General features: G+C 50.3%; 1 protein-coding gene across 29 annotated transcripts in view; it reads right to left on the bottom strand.

Annotated features, from left to right (window-relative positions):
• The window catches only part of ST3GAL4 (ST3 beta-galactoside alpha-2,3-sialyltransferase 4), a 60649-nt gene that overhangs the window by 28022 nt on the left and 11928 nt on the right, over window positions 1-20699 (bottom strand). For 4 of the 29 annotated variants that reach the window (XM_077961146.1, XM_015115934.3, XM_077961122.1 and 1 more), the window contains exon 2: window positions 5817-5895. The gene's annotated coding sequence lies outside the window, so the exon portion shown is untranslated. 29 annotated transcript variants of the gene reach the window in all.

The following is a 20699-nucleotide window of genomic DNA, read 5'->3' as shown; positions in this document are numbered from 1 at the left end:
CCTGGCCAGGGTGGCAAGTGAGGCTGGGCTCCAGCCCTCCCCCTGCTTGCCAAACTGTATGCTCTGGTGCAGGGCTTCTCCAACGGGGCAGGGGAGAGAGAGGTAGGGGGGTGCATTCCCTTTCCTAATCTACAGGAAAGTGTTGTAGAGATTAGCAGCAACACCATTCAGAGCAGCTAACTTCCTCCTCTCTTCTCCAAGTTAAAACAGCACAGTGCAAAGATCTGGGTGTGCACAGACCTGGGAGTCGCCAGAAGCACCCCAGGGGAAGCTGGCAGAGCCACCCATCAGTGTTTGTCTTTCTCCATGTCATTTCCCCTGTACTCACAAGGATATCCTTCTCATGAGCAGGTGTGGCTTCTGCAGAGTTGACTCCAGCCACTTTTTGTCCAGCTGTACCCACTTCCTAAGTCTGGGACAGCTGGCCAGCCCTCTCTAAAGTGAGGTCACCCACAGACTAACCTGTGTGGTCCCAGGAGAGCCACAGAGGCCACATCACTCCTTCCCTACTTGCTCCACAGAAGGGCTAGTGGAATAATACCCCTGTCCCAGCGCAGGCTGGGGACCCCAAGGCCTCCCCAGACCATGAGGCTGGACAGGTCAGCAGAAACAGGAGCCACAGGGCCTGCCGGCCGAATGAAAGCAGGGAGGGCACTGACTCGAGCACCATGGCAGGAGAGAAACAGGGTGACACACCTGCACTCATGGCATTCATCCTCGGGGGACACAGACAGACAGCAAACAGGATATGGTGGAGATGACGGGACAATGACAACCACAGGACCACTAACAAAGGGCATGGGGGCAGAGAGTAAGGGCCAGCCCTTAGCCACTAGGGGGTTAGAACCATGTCTCCGAGGAGCTGGCTATAAACCGGAGGCCTACATGAAAGGCAGCCATGGGAAGATGGGGTAGGCAACAGAAGGTTCCAGACTGAGAAGTGCCCAAGACCACCCTGAGCTTGTTGGGTCCAAGGCAGGGAGTCCCATGCAATGGCAGACAGCCAGGAAGGAGAGGGAGTGCCAGGGAGGCCATGGGGACACATGGTATAGATGTCACAGGCCACCCTAACAGCTAAGATTCTACGTTTGGGTGTCATGAATGTCACCGGAGGGCATTAATAACAAAGAGTGACACCACTGGATTCACTTTTTTTGTTGAGACGAGGTCTCACTATGTTGTTCAGGGTGGCCTCAAACTCCTGGGCTCAAGGGATCCTCCCACCTCAGCCTCCCAAAGTGCTGAAAGTACAGGCCTGAGCCACCACGTCCTGTCCTGAATTCACTTTTAGATCATCCCTGGGGCTGTGCTGCAGCTGCTGTGCATAATTTCACTCTAGTTTTCAACCAATTGATGGGGGAGTACTCTTTCATTCTCATTTACAGATGGGGAAACTGAGGCACAGAGGGACTACATCAACGGTCCTAAGACCAGACAGCTTGAAAATAGTGGAACCAGGATCTAAAATTCAGCCAGAACTACTTGTAATCCCTATGCACCCATGAAATTTGGGATGAGCCATCTGGAGCTCAGAAACTGACCAGGTGACCCGGACCAGGTACTTAACCTCTCAGAGCCTCGGAGTCCTCGTCTTTTAAATGCAGAAAACAGCAGCAAGTCCTCAAAGGTGTCCTGAGTCTCAAAACATATCCTGGTATTTAACGTCTGCAGGTTCAGCAGGGGCTGGGCACAGAGCAAGCACTCAGGACCCGGAAGGTGCCAGCGACACCTGGCCCTCCCCTCCCAGGCACAAGGCAGCCCCTCTCCATTCAAGCTCTGCCCCAGCCCAGCAAAGAGAGGGGTCCTCAGCCACTGCCCCCACTAGTACCACAGTCACACTCACCTCTCCTGGTCTCTATGTGACACAGGACCTGCCATGGCCAGGGAGACAGGCAGAGGCACTGCCACTCCCACTCTGCCCTGCCCTGACTCAGATCCACCCATGGCGCAGCCTCAAGGGACACTGCTGGGGTGCGGTGGCATGCAGAAGGGGATGGGGAGGAGGCCCCTAGGGAGGTGGCTCTCCATCTCTCTCTCTCTGGGAATAGCACTTCCTGGAGTTTGTGCCAGGCCCTGACCAGTTCTGCCCCATTCAGCCTTCCCAGAAGGCCTGGCACACAGATCCCTCAGCCTGACCAGACACCAGCCTCCTGTCCATGGTGCGCCCCACAGGCAGGCCCCCCACACCTGAGCAGAGTCCACTTCCAGAACAGTGCTCCCTATGCAGGTGACACACTTTATCCAAACCCAGTACCCCAAAATCCCCAAGCAGGGACAGTAAAGGTAACGTTCAGCCCTGCGGTCCCCACACAGGTGCCACAAATTCCAGCCCTGCCCCACAGCACAGCCTCTGAATTCAGGCTCTCAGCTCTGGTTTTGAGTGCCTTGGAGCATCGCAGATCTGGGCTCAGAAACCCCTTTCCTCTGCCTCCTCCTGGAAGGAACCCTCACTCGGCAGACCTTGTACTCCCACCTCCCCCCACCAGAACATCTGCTGGGCACTGAGATGGACACCATGGTCAGCCTGGCGCTCGATGAACAAGTTTCTGGAACTATGCAGCTGAGGGTCTGAGGGTCCACACCTGAAGTCCTATGAGTCCCATTAGGAGCCAGCAGGGTTAAAGGGGTTGAGCTGGGGAGTAGCGAGGCAGGCTCGCCAGAGGGGAGGGCCCTGCACTGGGAGGGAGAGTGGGGCAGGGCCCCCAGATGAGGACTTGGTGAAGACGAGGGTGGGCAGGAAAAGCAAGCCCTCCAACCTGCAGCAGCCTGTCCCTGGGAACAGAGAAGGCGCCAAGAGATTCCCTCTCCAGCTTGCCCCCAGCAGGGAGTCCAACCCCTCAGAGTAAAGGTGGGCCATGAGGGAGGGAAGACGAGGGGAGGAGGGGCCTTTCTAGGTGTCCAGGGCCCAGGCTCTGCGCAGTAGCCCCTCCAGTGAATCTGCCTGAACAGGCAGAGCTGCATCCACACTCAGAGCCTGATGGCACAGATAGCCCCTTCCAGCAGCTCTCCGGTCCCGTCTGCTCACACAGGCCCTCCCATGTCAGTAACCTACACAGGCTTCTCCAGCACAAACACACTAGTCCATACTCAGGCACCTGCAAGCCTGGTCACACACACACACACACACACACTCACCACCCCCCTACACATACACCCAGCCCTCAGACCTCCTCCTCTCTGCCCCCGCCCCCCATAACCACATACAGCTTCCGGGGCTTGAGGGCCCCCCTAAGCCGGGGCACTCTCTTCCCCCATTCCTCAGGGCTGGCCGAGGCTGGGCTCAGCTGCTGCTGCTGCTCTACCTCCCTCAGGCCCACTGGGTTCCTCCCACCCCAGCTCTGGCTCCTGGAGACTCTGTCAGCTTGCAGGTCCCTGGAGCTATCGCCAGGCAGCCCAAAGCCTCTAAGGGGCAGGGAGTGGCTGTGCCAGCCCTCAGGGACCTCTTTCCTCCAAAGTCAGGGAAAGGGGAACCCTGGGCTCCTCGCCCTCTGCCCAGCCAGGCTCAGCTCCCAGAAAGATTCTGGCTCCTGAGAGGAGACCCAGCCACAACTAAGAGCCCCACAGTGTGTCCCCAGTGGGCCTGGGGAGTGTCCTGGGGCAGCCTGTGGCCGTTTGGCCAAGGGTACTGCAGAGCCTGCTGCCCCATGGAGGGCACCTGGCCCAGCACCCACACAACACACACTCACTGTCCTCTGGGCCCGTCTCAGCCTCTCCGCACCTGCGCTTAGTCCCAGTGACAGGGACTGTCCTCCCAGCCCAACCAGCACCCAAATCCAGGAATCTGCAAGGCCTTCCTCCAGCGGCCCCGCCAGCCTGCTCACTGCTCACACTTTCTGGGCTCAAGCCCTGAGGCTTCAGCAATTTCATGGTCATCTGCACCCATACCTGGGGGAGTGATGGGAGGGACAGACTCAGGCCTGTCAGGGCCTGGTCACTGCCTGGGGACGGAGGATTCCAGAGCCTACAACTTGTTCAGCAGGTCTGGGCTATGGCCCACACCCACTTCTGCACACAGCAGCCAGCCCAGGGTCCCATGGAATACCCCAGGGCAGAGACACTAAATCAACTGAAGGAGGTGCCAGGGGTCATGCCAAGTGCCTGAACCCTGGCTTCTCCATCTTCTGTGAGGCCCCAAACCCAGCCCTGGGTAATCTAAGGTCCTGGCCAGCGCCTCCTCCTCCTCCCAGCCCTGAGGAACCATCCTTGTTCTCAAGGTGGAAGAGCTCAGCCCTCAGTCCCCTGCAGCCTGGGATAAGACCCACCCTAAGGGCTGGTGCACAACCAGAGGCTCTTCCCAAGGAAGCCTGGTGCCAGAAAACCCAGACACTGAGGCACAGACCAGACACAGAGCCTGGGAACACCCAGAAGAGCATGCCCCCCAGGGTCACATCCCCCAGGGTCCCGGCCCCAGTCGAAGCCAGGAGAGCTCAGACGTCCCCCCAGTCCTCCTGGCCACCCCTGCGTGGCTGTTTCCTCATGCCCAGGAGAAGCTGAAGGGATCGTGGCCCAGGATCCTCCTACCCCCACCCCCGAGAACACACCCAGGACTGGCAGCTCACCTGGCCCTGCAGGGCTGCCAGTCCAGCTGTGCCCCAAAGAGAACATTCGCTTCTTGCTCTATTTGGACAGCTGCAGGGTCAGTGATGCTCAGGAGAGAACGTCTCATCACGGAGTGGGGAGTGCAGTGATCAGGGCCACAGGCCCTCTGATGGGGGTGGGCCAAGGCCAGAGCTGCATCCCTGGATGAGTGGGCTGGGAGGGGGCCCCGGACCAGCCTGGCAGGGCACACGGACAAGCTGCAGTGATTCTGCCCTCTTGAGCACGCAAGAGGAGTGGTCAGAGGGGTTCTGGAACCAGGGCTGGCACCTGGCTGGAGGCAACGGAAGCCAGGAACTGATTCCCCTTTTAATGGCATTTATTCAGTTACAGGCTGGGGCCAAGGACCAGCCTCCCAAGTCCAGCCCAACACCTGACCTCACCTCACCCCAGACAGTCCCACAGCCCCCTCCTCAGCCCTTCCAGGACTGGTGAGAAAGGTCCAAAGAAAAGATGACAAAGCATCCACAAGCAGAGGTCGGTGGCTGGCCTCCACCCTCCCCTCCCCAGGAAGCAGGAGGTAGAACTGGGTGGTCAAGACCAGCACTTTCCCCTCCTGCTCCCACTCTCTCCTCCTCTCTGGCCCTCACCTCCTGCCCTCTCCTCCTGGTCCCTGTGTCCTTTCCAGCCATCCCATCCTGGTGTCTCCTGGTTCCCATCTCCACCTCCTCCTCCTCTCCTCCTCTGCCCACAGCCCCCGGTTATGTAAGGGGCTTGGGAACACACAGAGGGAGCTTTGTTGTCAAACCAAATCCATATGGAGCCGGAATGGGTCACAGTAACTGGTGCCCATTTTCTCCATCCTGGCAGGGCTGGGACTCCAGGCAGGGAACTTCTACACACCTCTGTTTTGGGAGGCAGGGGATGAACACTGGTCCCAGGGCTCTCAGGCAGCTGAATGGGTGGCCAGGGATCAGTCTCCACTATGAGAGACCACAGCAGGGGAGCAGCTGGTCTCTAAGGCAAAGCAAAGCCACAGTGCAAAGCCAGGGTCTCAAAGCCGACAGAGGCAAGCTCTGGGCCAGGGGCAGGGCAGCACCACAGCAGGCCTGGGGTGGGGAGGGGCTGTGCACATGCACAAGTGCACCCATGTTCTTGTCTGTGCAAGGATGCGTGGCCATATACCCTCTCTCACACACTCATCTGCACACTTCCAGGCATGCATGTAGAGACAGAAATGCACGCATCAGCCCAAGCACAAAAGGCTGTTGTGTGCTCACCTGGATGGGGGCTGAGTAAAAATCTCTCTGCTTTGGCCAACTCCCTCCATTCCTGCAGATACCGCTGGGGCAAAGAGCTCTGGAGAGAAGAGGGTGGAGGTCACCGGTCAGGGAAGCTCCATCAGCCAGCTCTTCTTTGGAGATGCTCAGGCTCCAGAAAGATGAAATCCCACCTACCTGCTGAGGAGGTCTCTAGTGCTAGGGCGATTCGCTTTATTTGACAGGTCATCCACCAAATAAGAGTTTACAGACCTAACGGCACTATCATTGCCCTTATCACTCTCAGTCTTCTGGAAAGGCTGAATGGAGAAATGGCATCACAAAACTAAAATGAGCTAAATTAACAGAGTCAACTGGATTATCTTGGCCAAAAGAATTACCACCGACCTTTATGGCAAGAACATCAACCCCCCGTGGAACACACAAAGTGGCCCTTCATGAAATAAATACTGAACGACTTGTGCCTTTCATAATAGAACTTCATTTATCCAATGCACTGTTGGCTCTGATACGACTCAATCCTGCAAGGCCTTGATTTATTATGCCAAAGTATATTCCGCCAGGTGAAGGAGGCTTTCTGTGACCTGCCTACTAATGATCCCACCTTCTGTGACCTGGAATCTGGAAACTGGCTTTTTTTTTTTTTTTTTTTTGAGACAGTCGCGCTGTGTCGCCCGGGCTGGAGTGCAGTGGCACAATCTCAGCACACTGCAACCTCTACCTCATGGGTTCAAGCAATTCTCCTGCCTCAGCCTTCCAAGTAGCTGGGATTACAGGCATGCATCACCACGCCCGGCTAATTTTTGTGTTTTTAGCAGACATGGGGTTTCACCATGTTGGCCAGGCTGGTCTCAAACTCCTGACCTCAGGTCATCCGCCTGCCTCAGCCTCCCAAAGTGCTGGGATTACAGGCGTGAGTCACTGCGCCCAACCAAGACTAGCTCTTTTGTAAAAGACAGCAGAGAACAACTGCCCCTGAGCCCTGTTGAAAGAGACTACACCAGTTTCTTCTTACTATTCTCACCGTAGTAAAATGTCAGGATCTTGAACCTTGGGTACATGTTTCACAGCTAATGAGAGCTCTCTTAGACTTCTGGACTTGTCAACCCACATGTGATTTAAAATTAAGGATACCCGGCCGGGTGTGGTGGCTCACGCCTGTAATCTCAGCACTTAGGGAGGCCGAGGCAGGTGGATCACCTGAGGTCAGGAGTTTGAGAACAGCCTGGCCAACGTGGTGAAACCCAATCTCTACTAAAAATACAAAAATTAGCCAGGTGTGGTGGCAGATTCCTGTAATCTCAGTTACTCAGGAGGATGAGGCAGGAGAATCACTTGAACCTGGGAAGCGGAGGTTGCAGTGAGCTGAGATTGTGCCACTGCACTGCAGCCTGGGCAAAAAGAGAGAAACTACGTCTCAATAATAATAATAACAATAATAATAAAATAAAAATAAAATTAAGGATCCCCAAGAGAAATTCTTCCATAAAAGTAGATGATATTGGCTGGGCACAGTGGCTCATGCCTGTAATCCCAGCACTTTAGCAGGCTGAGGCGGGTGGATCACGAGGTCAAGAGTTCCAGACTAGCCTGACCAACATAGTGAAACCCTGTCTCTACTAAAAATACAAAAATTAGCTGGGTGCAGTGGTGCGCACCTGTAGTCCCAGTTACTTGGGAACCTGAGGCAGGAGAATCGCTTGAACCCGGGAGGCGGAGCTTGCAGTGAGCCGAGATCGCACCACTGCGCTCCAGCCTGGGCAACAGGGCGAGACTCTGTCTCAAAAAAAAAAAAAAAAGTAGATGATACCACGAAATAGACACAGGTTTCCCAAGACAATGAAACAAGACTCCATGTCGCTCCCTTCCATTGACTCAGACTTGTTTTTGTTTGGTTTTAGCACAAAATGTTCACACTTTTAGTTTTGTTAGGGAATTTCATTATTCAAACTGAATACCCTCTAAGATCTGCTGCTCAACACGAAGCCATTCTCACTACTAAGCAAACAACTGCTGGCTACGTCATCCTCTAGATAAATGGAAACAATCAAAACTAGTATTAGAACCTGCTCCCATACACACTTGAGTGAGCAATTCAGGAAAATGGCATTTCAACCCTATGAAAAGGGTTGGTATCCTTCCCTTGGCAGGTTGGCTGATATTTATGATCAACCAGGGTAGCACTGGGAAGAAGCAATAGAGGCAAAGGGATGGCCCACAACGATGATTGATGTCATGAATGGTAACTTATCTCTATGCACAGAAAACACGAATGGAACTGGGCCTAATCTAAGCAGTGTTCCAGAATCCCTCTGTAATCAAATTCTTAGGTTTGACACAGATTATGAAGACTAGACTCCTATATATGACACATATAAAATCAGAACATGACCACGAAAGCCTCAACCATATCATCAGAGAACTTACTAGAACTAGACATTGGTTCAATGGAAACACTACAGGAAAACTGTATGCCTCAATAAGATCTGCTATATAAAGTAAATAATCATCTTGCTTATTGGACAGATCAATGCTCAGGTCATATTTGGAAAGAAAACCAATCATCCCTTTGGGAGGCCGAAGTGGGCAGATCACGAGGTCAGGAGATTGAGACCATCCTGGCTAACACGGTAAAACCCCGTCACTACTAAAAATACAAAAAATTAGCCGGGCCTGGTGGCGGGTGCCTGTAGTCTCAGCTATTGGGGAGGCTCAGACAGGAGAATCACTTGAACCCGGGAAGTGGAGGTAGCAGTGAGTCGAGATCGCGCCACTGCACTCTAGCCTGGGTGACACAGCAAGACTGCATCTCAAAGAAAAAGAAAACCAATCATCCCTAATTGATGATGGCATACAGTCATTTTATCAAATTCATAGAAATGTTTTTTGTTCCTACTCCAATTGAAACCATAACCATTCAACGTGGCACTGTGCAGATGCAGATGTGACCAAGAATAACCATGACATTTGTATCACCCCTAACTGGTGGGTAATAGGATCCACTTTGACCCTTTCTATCAATAACACTGAATTATTCATCTTATGCAGCAACAACATATATAAAGATGTTCCACCTAGCCAGTCTGGATCTGTGGTTTGGGCTATCTTCTACCTAAAATGACTAGATATGACTCTTCAACTGCCATACAAATCCTTAACCTTTCAGTCATTTGTACATAAAGTGACCCCTCACAAAAGAGAATCATAATATCCCAGACACAATCTTATGAAGGGGTTCTGGATTTCATACTTCTGTAAGAGCCCTTTTCTCTCAGTTGAGAATGTCTGAATTGAAAAAAATCAATTAATATTTTAAATTTTACCAACCTCTGAAAAAAAGTTTAAATGACACTTCGAATTATCTTCAGCAGTACAATCTGGGATGAATAAATTGGCCTCAGTAGTACTGTACAATAGAAGACTTCTTGCTACTTTAACTGCTCAAAAAGGGAGACCCTGTTCCCTAATTGGTAAAAAGGTGTAGTTGGCCGGGCGCGTGGCTCATGCCTATAATCCCAGCACTCTGGGAAGCTGAGGGAAGTGGATCACCTGAGGTCAAGAGTCCGAGACCAGCCTGGCCAACACAGTGAAACCCTGTCTCTACTAAAAATACAAAATTAGCCGGGTGTGGTGGCACATGCCTGTATTCCCAGCTACTCAGGAGGCTGAGACAGGAGAATCACTTGAACCTGAAGGCAGAAGTTGCAGTGAGTCAAGATCACACCACTGCACTCCAGCCTGGTTGGGCAAGACAGAGTGAGACTCCATCTCAAAAAAAAAAAAAAAAAAAAAAAAAAGTTGTTGTTGGCCAGGCCCGGTGGCTCACACCTGTAATCCCAGCACTTCGGGAGGCTGAGGTGGGTGGATCACCTGAGGTGAGGCGTTCAAGACCAGTGTGGCCATCATAGTGAAATCCCATCTCTACTAAAAACACAAAAATTAGCCGGGTGTGGTGGTGCACACCTGTAGTCCCAGCTACTTGGGAGGTTGAGGCAGGAGAATCACTTGAACCTGGAAGGTGGAGGTTACAGTTAGCTGAGATTGCGCCACTGCACTCCAGCCTGGGCAACAGAGTGAGACTCGATCTCAAAAAAAAAAAAAAAAGTGTCGTTTTTATGTTAACAAATCAGGTATTACCGAAAATTTAAAAAACTTTAAAGAACACACAAGAGTTTTTCATGACATGGGCACTGCCTCCTCCATTGATTCACTCAGTTGGTTAAGTCTTGGCTCCTGGGAATCTTTGCTCAGAGGAATCTTTCAACCCTTGGCTATTACTCTCCTTATAATTATTATGTTTACCCCCCTGGTGCCTTGTATTCTCTCAAGGGTTCTAAATGATTTCCAACAGCTGCTCGAACATCAAATGATTACCATGAGGATCATCCAACTTGAGGAAAGCAACACTGACTATGTAACTGCTAACTGTGGCCAAGGAATTCTGATCCCCAACCTACCTGCTGATCATGACAACAAGAACATCTACCTGACTCTGTCCCAGCGACTACATCAGTGGTGGTAACAGAGAGTAACGCTGTGTTATCTAGTCACACTATCAGCTTGCTGAGAGAATAACAAAAAGCAAGGAACTATTAAAGCAAAATTTGGAGAACAGGCCTGAAAAATTCCTTACCAAACAAAACCAATGAGGCCTTAACAACAGCCTTAACCTTGCTTAAAAGACAGCATAATCAAATCTTAACTGGGGTTATTTATGGTAAATGCTTCTGTTTGACACAAATAAAACTTCAGCCAATCATAAAAGGCCAACTAACATATGGTTATGTGACTAGGAAACTTCCAACAAGGTAAACCAAACAAGGCAATTTTGTAATTGCAACCAACTAAATCAAATAAATTCTTTAATTTGCTTTCACATTCACCCTCCCAACACCCGCATCTGAAACTTTGTCATTGGGCCACTAAACCTTTTTTGGTTTTCTGTTTCCCAATTCACTTCTCACACAAATAAACTCTTTAAAATATTATTGTGCCTGAAATTCTCTTTCACACAGGTAATATATTTTATTTTATATCATTACTGGCTTTCAAGTATTGCCTACTATCCTGTGACCTCTGAAACTGAAGACATTTTAATACCAAGAGCCAATCGGAGTAACTTACTATAGAATATGCTCTATGATATACTGTAATTTCGTATTATATAACTCTGTGTTTTCCTGTCTTGCCTGTGAGACTACGACCTCTGTGGCCAGGAACTTCTTTATATCTCTAGGTTCTATTAAACTGCCAAGAATGTGGCAGATGTTTTATAGACGTTTGACAAACAATAATATGTGAATAACGATGTATTGCATGGCGAATTAACAACTGAAACAACATACTGCATGTTCACTTTGTGCGAAACCAGGATCTCTTACTCATGGCTGGGGGCAAAAAAAAAAAAAAAAGGAGGAAAAGAAAAAGGAATCAGGATCTCACAATCACTGCCCCACTAACTTTGAGGGCCACAGAGTTCATTGCTGCGGGGTCTGTCTTGTGTATTACGGGATGTTTAGCAGCATCTCTGGCCTCTACCCACCAGACACCAGTAGGAAATCCCACTCCTCAGGTGTGACAAAATGTTTCCAGACGTTTCCAGATGCTGAAGACCACTGTGCTAGATGCTTCTAAGGGCTGTGCAAGTATTAAGTAAGATCTCAACCCGGTGGGTTCAACATGATAATTACCTCCATTGTGGAGCCAGGGAACTAAGGTGAGAAAGGGGTCAGTCACGGGCCCAGGTTGTACAGCTCGTGAGGAGTGGAGCTGGGGCTAGAATTCTGCCTCCTCTGCCCAGAACACACCCCAAACCCCCACATCATACAGCTTCTTGGTTTTTTTTTTTTTTTTTTTGAGACAGAGTCTTGCTCTGTCACCCAGGCTGGAGTGCAATGGCATGATCTTGGCTCACTGCAACCTCTGCCTCCTGGGTTCAAGCAATTCTCCTGCCTCAGGCTCCCGTGTAGCTGGGATGACAGGCACCCGCCACCACACTCGGCTAATATTTATATTGTTTCAGTAGAGATGGAGTTTTACCATGTTGGCCAGGCTGGTCTCGAACTCCTGACCTCAAGTGATCCACCCGCCTTGGCCTCCCAAAGTGCTGAGATTACAGGCGTGAGCCACCGTGCCTGGCCCCTACAGCTTCTTCTAAAACCATCCTGTGCAGACTGGCTCCCTAGCCTCCAGGATCCCTGGGATGTCCACCCTGACCTATACAGCAATTAGGGGAAGGGGCTTCGAGCACATCCAAGTCCTTCAGAGGCTCCGCACAGTGACAAAGAGCCTGTAGAGCCCGTCCTCAGCCACGCTTCCACACGAGACACAGTCTCTAGCCCCCACAGCCCAGGTGTTCTCTGGAAGCTCTGGAGTGCGTGTTCAAGGCACACAGCTGTATTTGTGGGATCACTAACGTCTGCCAGCTGGACACCAGACTTCCATGAATCTGACCATTTTTTGCAGCCACATCCCACCACTGGCACGGACTCACTCTCTCCGCTGTAGGCCAGGTCTCCCGGGCTACGGACTCCTCTGGCTTCCCTGCTGAACCTCAGCGCCGGCCTGGGCTGTACCTGCTTCCACACATTCCACAGCCTGTCCAGGAGTGAGTCTCCACTGTGTCTGCCAACCCACAGCGATTCCTCTCGGTTTAGTGTCCACCGCCCACGTTCTACAGGGGACTCAAGCTGGACTGTGCAGTTAACGTCATTAATACAACTGCCAGGTACAGCGAGAGCAGGCTGGGGAGTTCTCCCACAGGGTTAGACGCCACTCGGATACAGATGGTCCACTAATTGCAAGTCCCCAGAACAGACCGGTCATCTGTAAAACTCCTCCTCAGCTCCAAAACCTCCATGGGCTCCTCTTCTCACTCCCGGGGAGAGTCCGGGTCCTTGCTCTGACCCACAGAGACACATGAGGTCTACTGGCCAGCACCTCCTCCCTCCTTGCCTAACTCCTCTCCGTGGAGGCTGCTCCACGAACCAGCCTCACCAGGTCTCGGAGGCTACCTAGGCATGCTCCCTCCTCTGAGGCTTTGTAATTTCTGTTCACTCAGTCAGGAATGCTCTTCCCTAGACATGGACTTGGTTATCTCTCTTCATCCAGCTTTCCTTTTCTCTCTCTCTCTCTCTTTTTTTTTTTTTTTTTTTTTTTTGGAGACAAACTCTTGCTTTGTCGTTCAGGCTGGGGTACAGTGGTGTGATCTTGGCTCACTCTAACCTCCACCTCCCGGGTTCAAGCAATTCTCGTGCCTCAGCCTCCCAAGTAGCTGGGATTTCAGACGTGCACCACCATACCCAGCTAATTTTTGTATTTTTAGTAGGGATGGGGTTTCCCCATGTTGTCCAGGCTGGTCTCGAACTCCTGACCTCAAGTGATCCACCAGCCTCAACCTCCCAAAGTGCTCGGATTACAGGGGTGAGCCACTGTGCCTGGCTTCTTTGTCCAGCTCTTTACTCAGCTTCTCTACTTCCCAGCAACAACTCCACACACCCAACACTGCCGGTCCCCTCCCCTGCTTGCAAAAATGCTTCTCTTGTTTTGTTTGCTGCTTTATCACCCGTGTCGACAACAGTGCCCGGCACCCAGTGGGCTCTCAATACAAACATGTTGAATAAATAAATGGATCTGTTCATCGGATGGCATCGCCCCAGTGACGGTGGAATAGAATGGAAGAGGCAGTGACAGCAGGTCAGATATCCTTTGGCCCCTGTAGCACAGCCCCTGGCTGGACACTGCAGCCTCACCCCATCATTGAACACTGTGATCACAGCACGCCTGGGCACGGGGAGGCTTCCTGGCTCATAGAGTTGGCAGAGAGCACAGTGAGTAACTGACCAGCTAACTGCCTCAGGGCCACGCATGGGAGGATGGAAACCTCTCTCAGGCTGTCTGACCTTTGAGGGAAAGGAGCCAGCCAGGCTTCCACCTACAGAAAAAGGCGCGCTCTGTTCCCACCCTCGGGCTCCACAGGCTACCCCCGCATCCGCCCCTGCAGCCTGGCTCTGCAGACTCCTGTATAGAAACATTGTATCACCCGTTTATCAGCTGCCAGTCACAAGACACCAAACACTTGAAAATCATACCTTGGTGTCTGCCTGGGAGGGGCAGAGGCTCTGAATTCCATTCTCAGGGTGAGAAAGCTGAAGCCAGTGTGAGGAGGTAGAAGTCAAGAGCGCAGCCCGGGCCCAAAATAAAGGACAAATCCAGTGCCTGTGTGGACCTGCTCCAGGTCCTGGTTGGGGGCTCCCCGGCACCCCTCCGTCCCAGGAAAAGCAATGCACCCACCCCAAGGATTTGAAGTTAAAGGCAAAATTGGGGAAGTTGCACTCCCCACCTCCCATCTTTCTAGAGGCAGTACCTCCTAGAGTCAGCACCCAAATTCTTGATTAATCCATCTCCAAAGCAGCACCCCCTCTCAAGAGCAGCACCCCCTCTCCAGAACAGACGCTCTCAAAGCTCCTCCATGACTCAGCAGGCACAGGGGTGCACAGTACTCAAGATGTCAGGCTTTGAACAAGTCAGGTACAGTGCATGTAATCAACAAATACTTGAATATATAATATCAGCATTCCCATGAAACAAAGAGAAAAAAACATGGAATCAAAGAGAAAACAAGAGACAAGATAAGATCCCGCAATTGTGCTTCTGGGTATATACCCCAAAGAACTGAAACCAGGATATCAAGGCGAGATTTGTACACCCATGTCCATAGCAGCATTATTCACAATAGCTGATGCGGAAGCAACCCAAGTGTCCATCAACGGATGAATGCACAAAATGTGATCTATGCATACAATGAAATATGATTCAGCCTGAAACAGAAAGGAAATTCATGTAAAGGAAATATTATGGAGTTTTGCTGTACAAAATCCAAAGTGGGCTAGGTGCAGTGGCTCACGCCTTTAATCCCAGCACTTTGGGAGGCCGAGGCGGGCGGATCACCTGAGGTTGGGAGTTCGAGACCAGTCTGACCAACATGGAGAAACCCCGTCTCTACTAAAAATACAAAATTAGCCAAGTGTGGTGGTGCATGCCTGTAATCCCAGCTACTCGGGAGGCTGAGGCAGAAGAATCACTTGAACCCAGGAGGCAGAGGTTGCGGTGAGCTGAGATCGTGCCATTACACTCCAGCCTGGGCAACAAGAATGAAACTGTCTCAAAAGAAAAAAGAAAAAGAAAGAAATTCTGACATACACTGCAACATGTATCAACCTTGAAGACTGCTATGCAAAGTGAAATAAGCCAGTTACAAAAGGACAAATACTGTATCATTCCACTTATAGGAGGTACTCAAAAGCAGTCAAACTCATAGACACAGAAAGCAGAATGGTGGCTGCCAAGGGCTGAGGGGAAAAGGAAATGAGCTACTGACTAGCAGGTAGGATGTTTCAGTTTGACGAGATGAAAAGATTTCTGGAGATGGATGGCGGGATGGTAGCACATTCTAAATGTACTTAATGCCACTGAACTACACACATAAAAAAGGTTAAGATGGTCAATAGAACCTTGTGCTTGTGCATTTTACCATAACAACCACCAAAACAATCAAAGGAATAAAAAAGAACACAAAAAGGCAATTCACAGAATAAATTCAAACACCTAATAGACATAAGAAAAGATGCTCAGGCTCACTAGTAACCAGGGAATACAGATTAAAACCAAATTTAGTTTCTCACACATTGCTGGTGGGAGTACCAGTTGATACAAAGGCTTAGAAGAGCACTTCACAATATGTAGTCAGGCTGAAGATGTGCATACCTTACAATCTGGTGATTGCATTTCCAGGCATAGCCTCGAGTGACCCTCCCTTGTACGGGACACCCCATTCAAGCCTGTTTATTAAGCAGTGCTACAAGAGCAAAAAATGGAAACAACTTTAACTATCCTCAGGAGAGGGATGGCTACAGAAGTGGTGCTACATTCATGCAACTGAATACTATATAGCCATGTCAACTGAAGAAATCAATCCATATGGGTCAACTGGGATCAATGTGAAAACGTAACATCAACTGTTTAAAGTGTTGCAAATATATAAAGGATGAATCTGAAAACAGCAAGAAGTTTGTGTACATTTGTAAATAGTGTGTGCTTATGTGTATAATGAAATAATAGACCAGGCGCGGTGGCTCACACCTATAATCCCAGCACTTTGGGAGGCCGAGGTGGGCAGATCATGACGTCAGGAGTTTGAGATCAGCCTGGTCAACATGGTGAAACACCGTCTCTACTAAAAATACAAAAATTAGACAGGCAAGATGGCGCGCGTCTGTAATCCCAGCTATTCAGGAGGCTGAGGCAGGAAAATCACTTGAACCCGGGAAGCAGAGGTTATAGTGAGCCAAGGTCGCGACACTGCACTCCAGCCTGGGTGACAGAGCGACACTCCATCTCAAAAAAAAAAAAAAAAAAAGGAATATGGGGAAGAATAGAATAGATCATAGTGGCACATCTTTAGTTCTATACTTGTAATATTTTATTTCTTAAAGGAAAAAAAATCTAATATCATATGGGATTAGGTTCACACTTGATAAATCTGGCTGATTATCACATGGAAGTCTGTTTATTAAGTTTTACATATTTGAAATATTTTCATATAAAAAAAGAATGAGGGCCAGGCACAGTGGTTCACGCCAGTAATCCGGCACTTTGGGAGGCCAAGGCAAGTGAACTGATTGAGTTCAGGAGTTCGAGACCTGCCTTACCAACATGGTCTCTACTACAAAATACAAGAATTAGCTGGGCGTAGTGGTGCATATCTGTAGTCCCAGCAACTCGGGAGGCTGAGGCAGGAGAACTGCTTGAACCCGGGAGGCAAAGGTTGCAGTGAGCCGAGATCGTGCCACTGCACTCCAGCCTGGGTGACAGAGTGAGTCTCCATTTCAAGAAAAAAAAGAATGGAGATTGAAGAAACAAATTCAGAAGCTAAATAATGAAAGATGAATACAGTCACATATAGTTTAAGTGAGATACAGAGAGCAAGCGAGCAAGCTCATACTTAAAAGAATGAAAAACTAAGAAGTGCTTTGCAATATGTACATACATTAACGTATCAGTTAATTCCCTTAGCCTATAATATACTCATGCAAGTCCACCCCTCCTCCCCAAATAACGAAGGAACATAATTTAAAAATAAGCTAAGGCTATGAATATATACTTTAGAGAAATATAAATGGCACATAAGACATTTATCTACATTTAAAACTTCCAGTGTGGTTGAGACACCATTTTTCATAAATAGTAACAGCAAAAAACAAGGGTCCTGAGCTACATAGTGCTGGGGGAGTGTGGGAAGCAGGACGTCTCACAGACACATGCTGGAAGTGAAAACCAGGCCACCTTCTAGGAAGACATTTCACAATATTTATCAAAATATCCTTTACCCTGGGGCTTCCGTGGCCAGAAGCTTATTCCACAGAAAAGTTTCCTAATTTGCAAAGAGACTTGTCTGTTAGGATCTTTACTGCAGCACTTTTTCTAACAGTATAAGACGGAAACCTGAAATCTATGCACAGGCACCTGCTTTAAAAAATTAGGCACACAAAACTAAACACTATGCAGCTGTGAAAAATAGGATGCAAATCAATGCATGCTGATGTCAACTGAGCTCCAAAGCATAATATTAAGACATAAAAGGCAAGCGTAAAACAGTGATCTTCTCTCCAAATGCACTTTCACAAAAGAATTACATGCATATTCAGATACATCTTATGTGAACAGAGTACTCAGAAGGATGCAAAACAAGGCTATTGCCTCTCAAGAGGGCAGGCTGGAGAGTGACTTTCTCTCATATTCCCATTTGTACTGCTTAACCGTCTTAAACTGATGAGTGTGATACATTTTCAACTAATCATTTGATTAAAAGAAAAAAAGGAAGACGAAGAAATAAGGAATGTAAATGTTGAAGTCTCACACTTGGACCTGAGTTTTGGACTGACCATCACTTCTGCGAATGACTTTTCCGGGTCTCAGGTTTTCTGTTGGGTAAATAGGGATTTTTAAAAAATGGCACTATCAGCTGGCACGGTGGCTCATGCCTATAATCCCAACACTTTGGGAGGCCAGGCGAGCCGACTACCTGAGGTCAGGAGATCAAGACCAGCCTGGCCAACATGGGAAACCCATCTTTACTAAAAATAAAAAAGTTAGCTGGGCATGGTGGCACGCACCTGTAATCCCAGGTACAGCCCAGGGAGGCTGAGGCACGAGAACTGGTTGAATCCCAGAGGCGGAGGTTGCAGTGAGCCGAGATCACACCACTGTGCTCCAGTCTGGTGATGAGCGCAAAGCTCTGTCTCCAAAAAAAAAAAAAAAAGAAAGAAAGAAAGAAAAAGGCACTATCTTGAAGGGAGGTTGTATGAGCAAATGACGTAGCTCCAAAGACAATCACTGAAATGGAAGCAGCCGATCTCAGACCCTAGAACACGCATCCCCTGCGCCTCTCACTGACAGGCCCTACTTGCCTACCTGTGTCCTACCCTGAGGACACAAACAGCAGTGGCAGAGCACCAGCCACAGCACGCACCCTGGGCAATCACGGCCTGGCCAGGGTGGCAAGTGAGGCTGGGCTCCAGCCCTCCCCCTGCTTGCCAAACTGTATACTCTGGCGCAGGGCTTCTCCAACGGGGCGGGGGAGAGAGAGGTGGGGGGGTATGTTCCCTTTCCTAATTTACAGGAAAGTGTTGTAGAGATTAGCAGCAACACCATTCAGAGCAGCTAACTTCCTCCTCTCTTCTCCAAGTTAAAACAGCACAGTGCAAAGATCTGGGTGTGCACAGACCTGGGAGTCGCCAGAAGCACCCCAGGGGAAGCTGGCAGAGCCACCCATCAGTGTTTGTCTTTCTCCATGTCATTTCCCCTGTACTCACAAGGATATCCTTCTCATGAGCAGGTGTGGCTTCTGCAGAGTTGACTCCAGCCACTTTTTGTCCAGCTGTACCCACTTCCTAAGTCCGGGACAGCTGGCCAGCCCTCTCTAAAGTGAGGCCACCCACAGGGCTAACCTGTGTGGTCCCAGGAGAGCCACAGAGGCCACATCACTCCTTCCCTACTTGCTCCACAGAAGGGCTAGTGGAATAATACCCCTGTCCCAGCGCAGGCTGGGGACCCCAAGGCCTCCCCAGACCAAGAGGCTGGACAGGTCAGCAGAAACAGGAGCCACAAGGCCTAAGGGCCGACTGCAAGCAGGTCACTGACTCGGGCACTGTGGCATGGCAGAAACAGGGGTTTCTTTTTAGTAGAGATGGGGTTTCACCATATTGGCCAGGCTGGTCACAAACTCCTGACCTCAGGTAATCCACCTGCCTCAGCCTCCCCACGTGCTGGGATTACAGGCATGAGCCACCACGCCTGGCCCTGTATTCGTTTTTTAATCATCTCTGGGGCTGTGCTGCAATTGCTGTGCAAAATCTTTTTTTTTTTTTTTTTTTTTTTGTGAGACAGAGTCTCACTCTGTGGTCCCGACTGGAGTGCAGTGGCATGATCTCGGCTTACTGCAACCTCCACCTCCTGAGTTCAAAGGATTCTCCTGCTCAGCCTGCCAAGTAGCTGGGATTACAGGCGCGCACCATCACGTCCAGCTAATTTTTTATTTTTAGTAGAGATGGGGCTTCACCATGTTGGCCAGGCTGGTCTCGAACTTCTGACCTCAAGTGATCCACTCACCTTGGTCTCCCAAAGTGCTGGGATGACAGGTGTGAGCCACCACGCCCAGCCTGCTAAGCGTAGTCTTATTGAAGTTTTCAGCCAATAGATGTGGGAGTACTCTTTCATTCTCATTTACAGATGGGGAAACTGAGACACAGAGGGAATACACTGAGGGTCCCAAGCTCGAAAATAGTGAACCAGGATCTAAAATTCAGCCAGAACTACTTTTAATCCCTACACTCTATGCACCTCAGAGCTTCAGAGTCCTCATCTTTTAAATGGGGGTAACAGCAGCAAGTCCTCAGAGGTGTCCTGAGCCTCAAAACATATCCTGGTATTTAACCTCCACAGCCTCAGCAGGGGCTGGGCACAGAACAAGCACTCAGGACCTGGAAGGTGCCAGCAACACTTGGTCCTTTCCTCCCAGGCACAAGGCAGCCCGCCCCTCTCCATTCAAGCTCTGCCCAGCCCAGCAAAGAGAGGGGTCCTCAGCCACAGCTCCCGCCACTACCACAATCATACTCACCCCTCCTGGTCTCTATGTGACACAGGACCTGCCGCCGCCAGGGCGACAGGCAGAGGCATTGCCACTCCCACTCTACCCTGCCCTGACTCAGATCACCCATGGCCCAGCCTCAGGGGATGCTGCTGGGGTGCAATGGCATGTGGAAGGGTAGGAGGGATAGGAGGAGGAGGCCCCTGGGGAGGTGGCTCTCCATCTCTGTCTTTCTGGGTGTAGCACCTCCTGGAGTTGGCACCAGGCCCTGACCAGTTTCACCCCATTCAGCCTTCACAGAAAGGCTGGCACATGGATCCCTCAGCCTGACCAGACACCAGCCTCCTGTCATGAGCGGTGCTCCATCTCCACCACAGTGCCCCCGACAGGCAGGCCCCCCACACCTGAGCAAAGTCCACTTCCAGAACAGTGGTCCCTATGCAGACAACACACTCTATCCAAACCCAGTACCCCAAAATCCCCAAGCAGGGACAGCAAAGGCAACGTTCAGCCCTGCAGTTCCCACACAGGTGCCACAAATTCCAGCCCTGCCCCACAGCACAGCCTCTGAATTCGGGCTCACAGCTCTGCTTTTAAGTGTTTTGGAGCAGTGGTTTCTGAGCTCACTCTGCCTCCTCCCGGAAGGAACCCTCACTCGGCAGGTCTTGCACTCCCGCCTCCCCTCACCAGAACATCTGCTGGGCACTGAGACGGACACCATGGTCAGCCTGGCACTT

This window comes from Macaca mulatta, chromosome 14, assembly GCF_049350105.2.
Source record: "Macaca mulatta isolate MMU2019108-1 chromosome 14, T2T-MMU8v2.0, whole genome shotgun sequence".
In the NCBI taxonomy this organism is placed as follows: Eukaryota; Metazoa; Chordata; class Mammalia; order Primates; family Cercopithecidae; genus Macaca; species Macaca mulatta.
The sequence above is the reverse complement of the archived record's forward strand: the minus strand, read 5'-3'. Positions and strand labels throughout refer to the sequence as shown.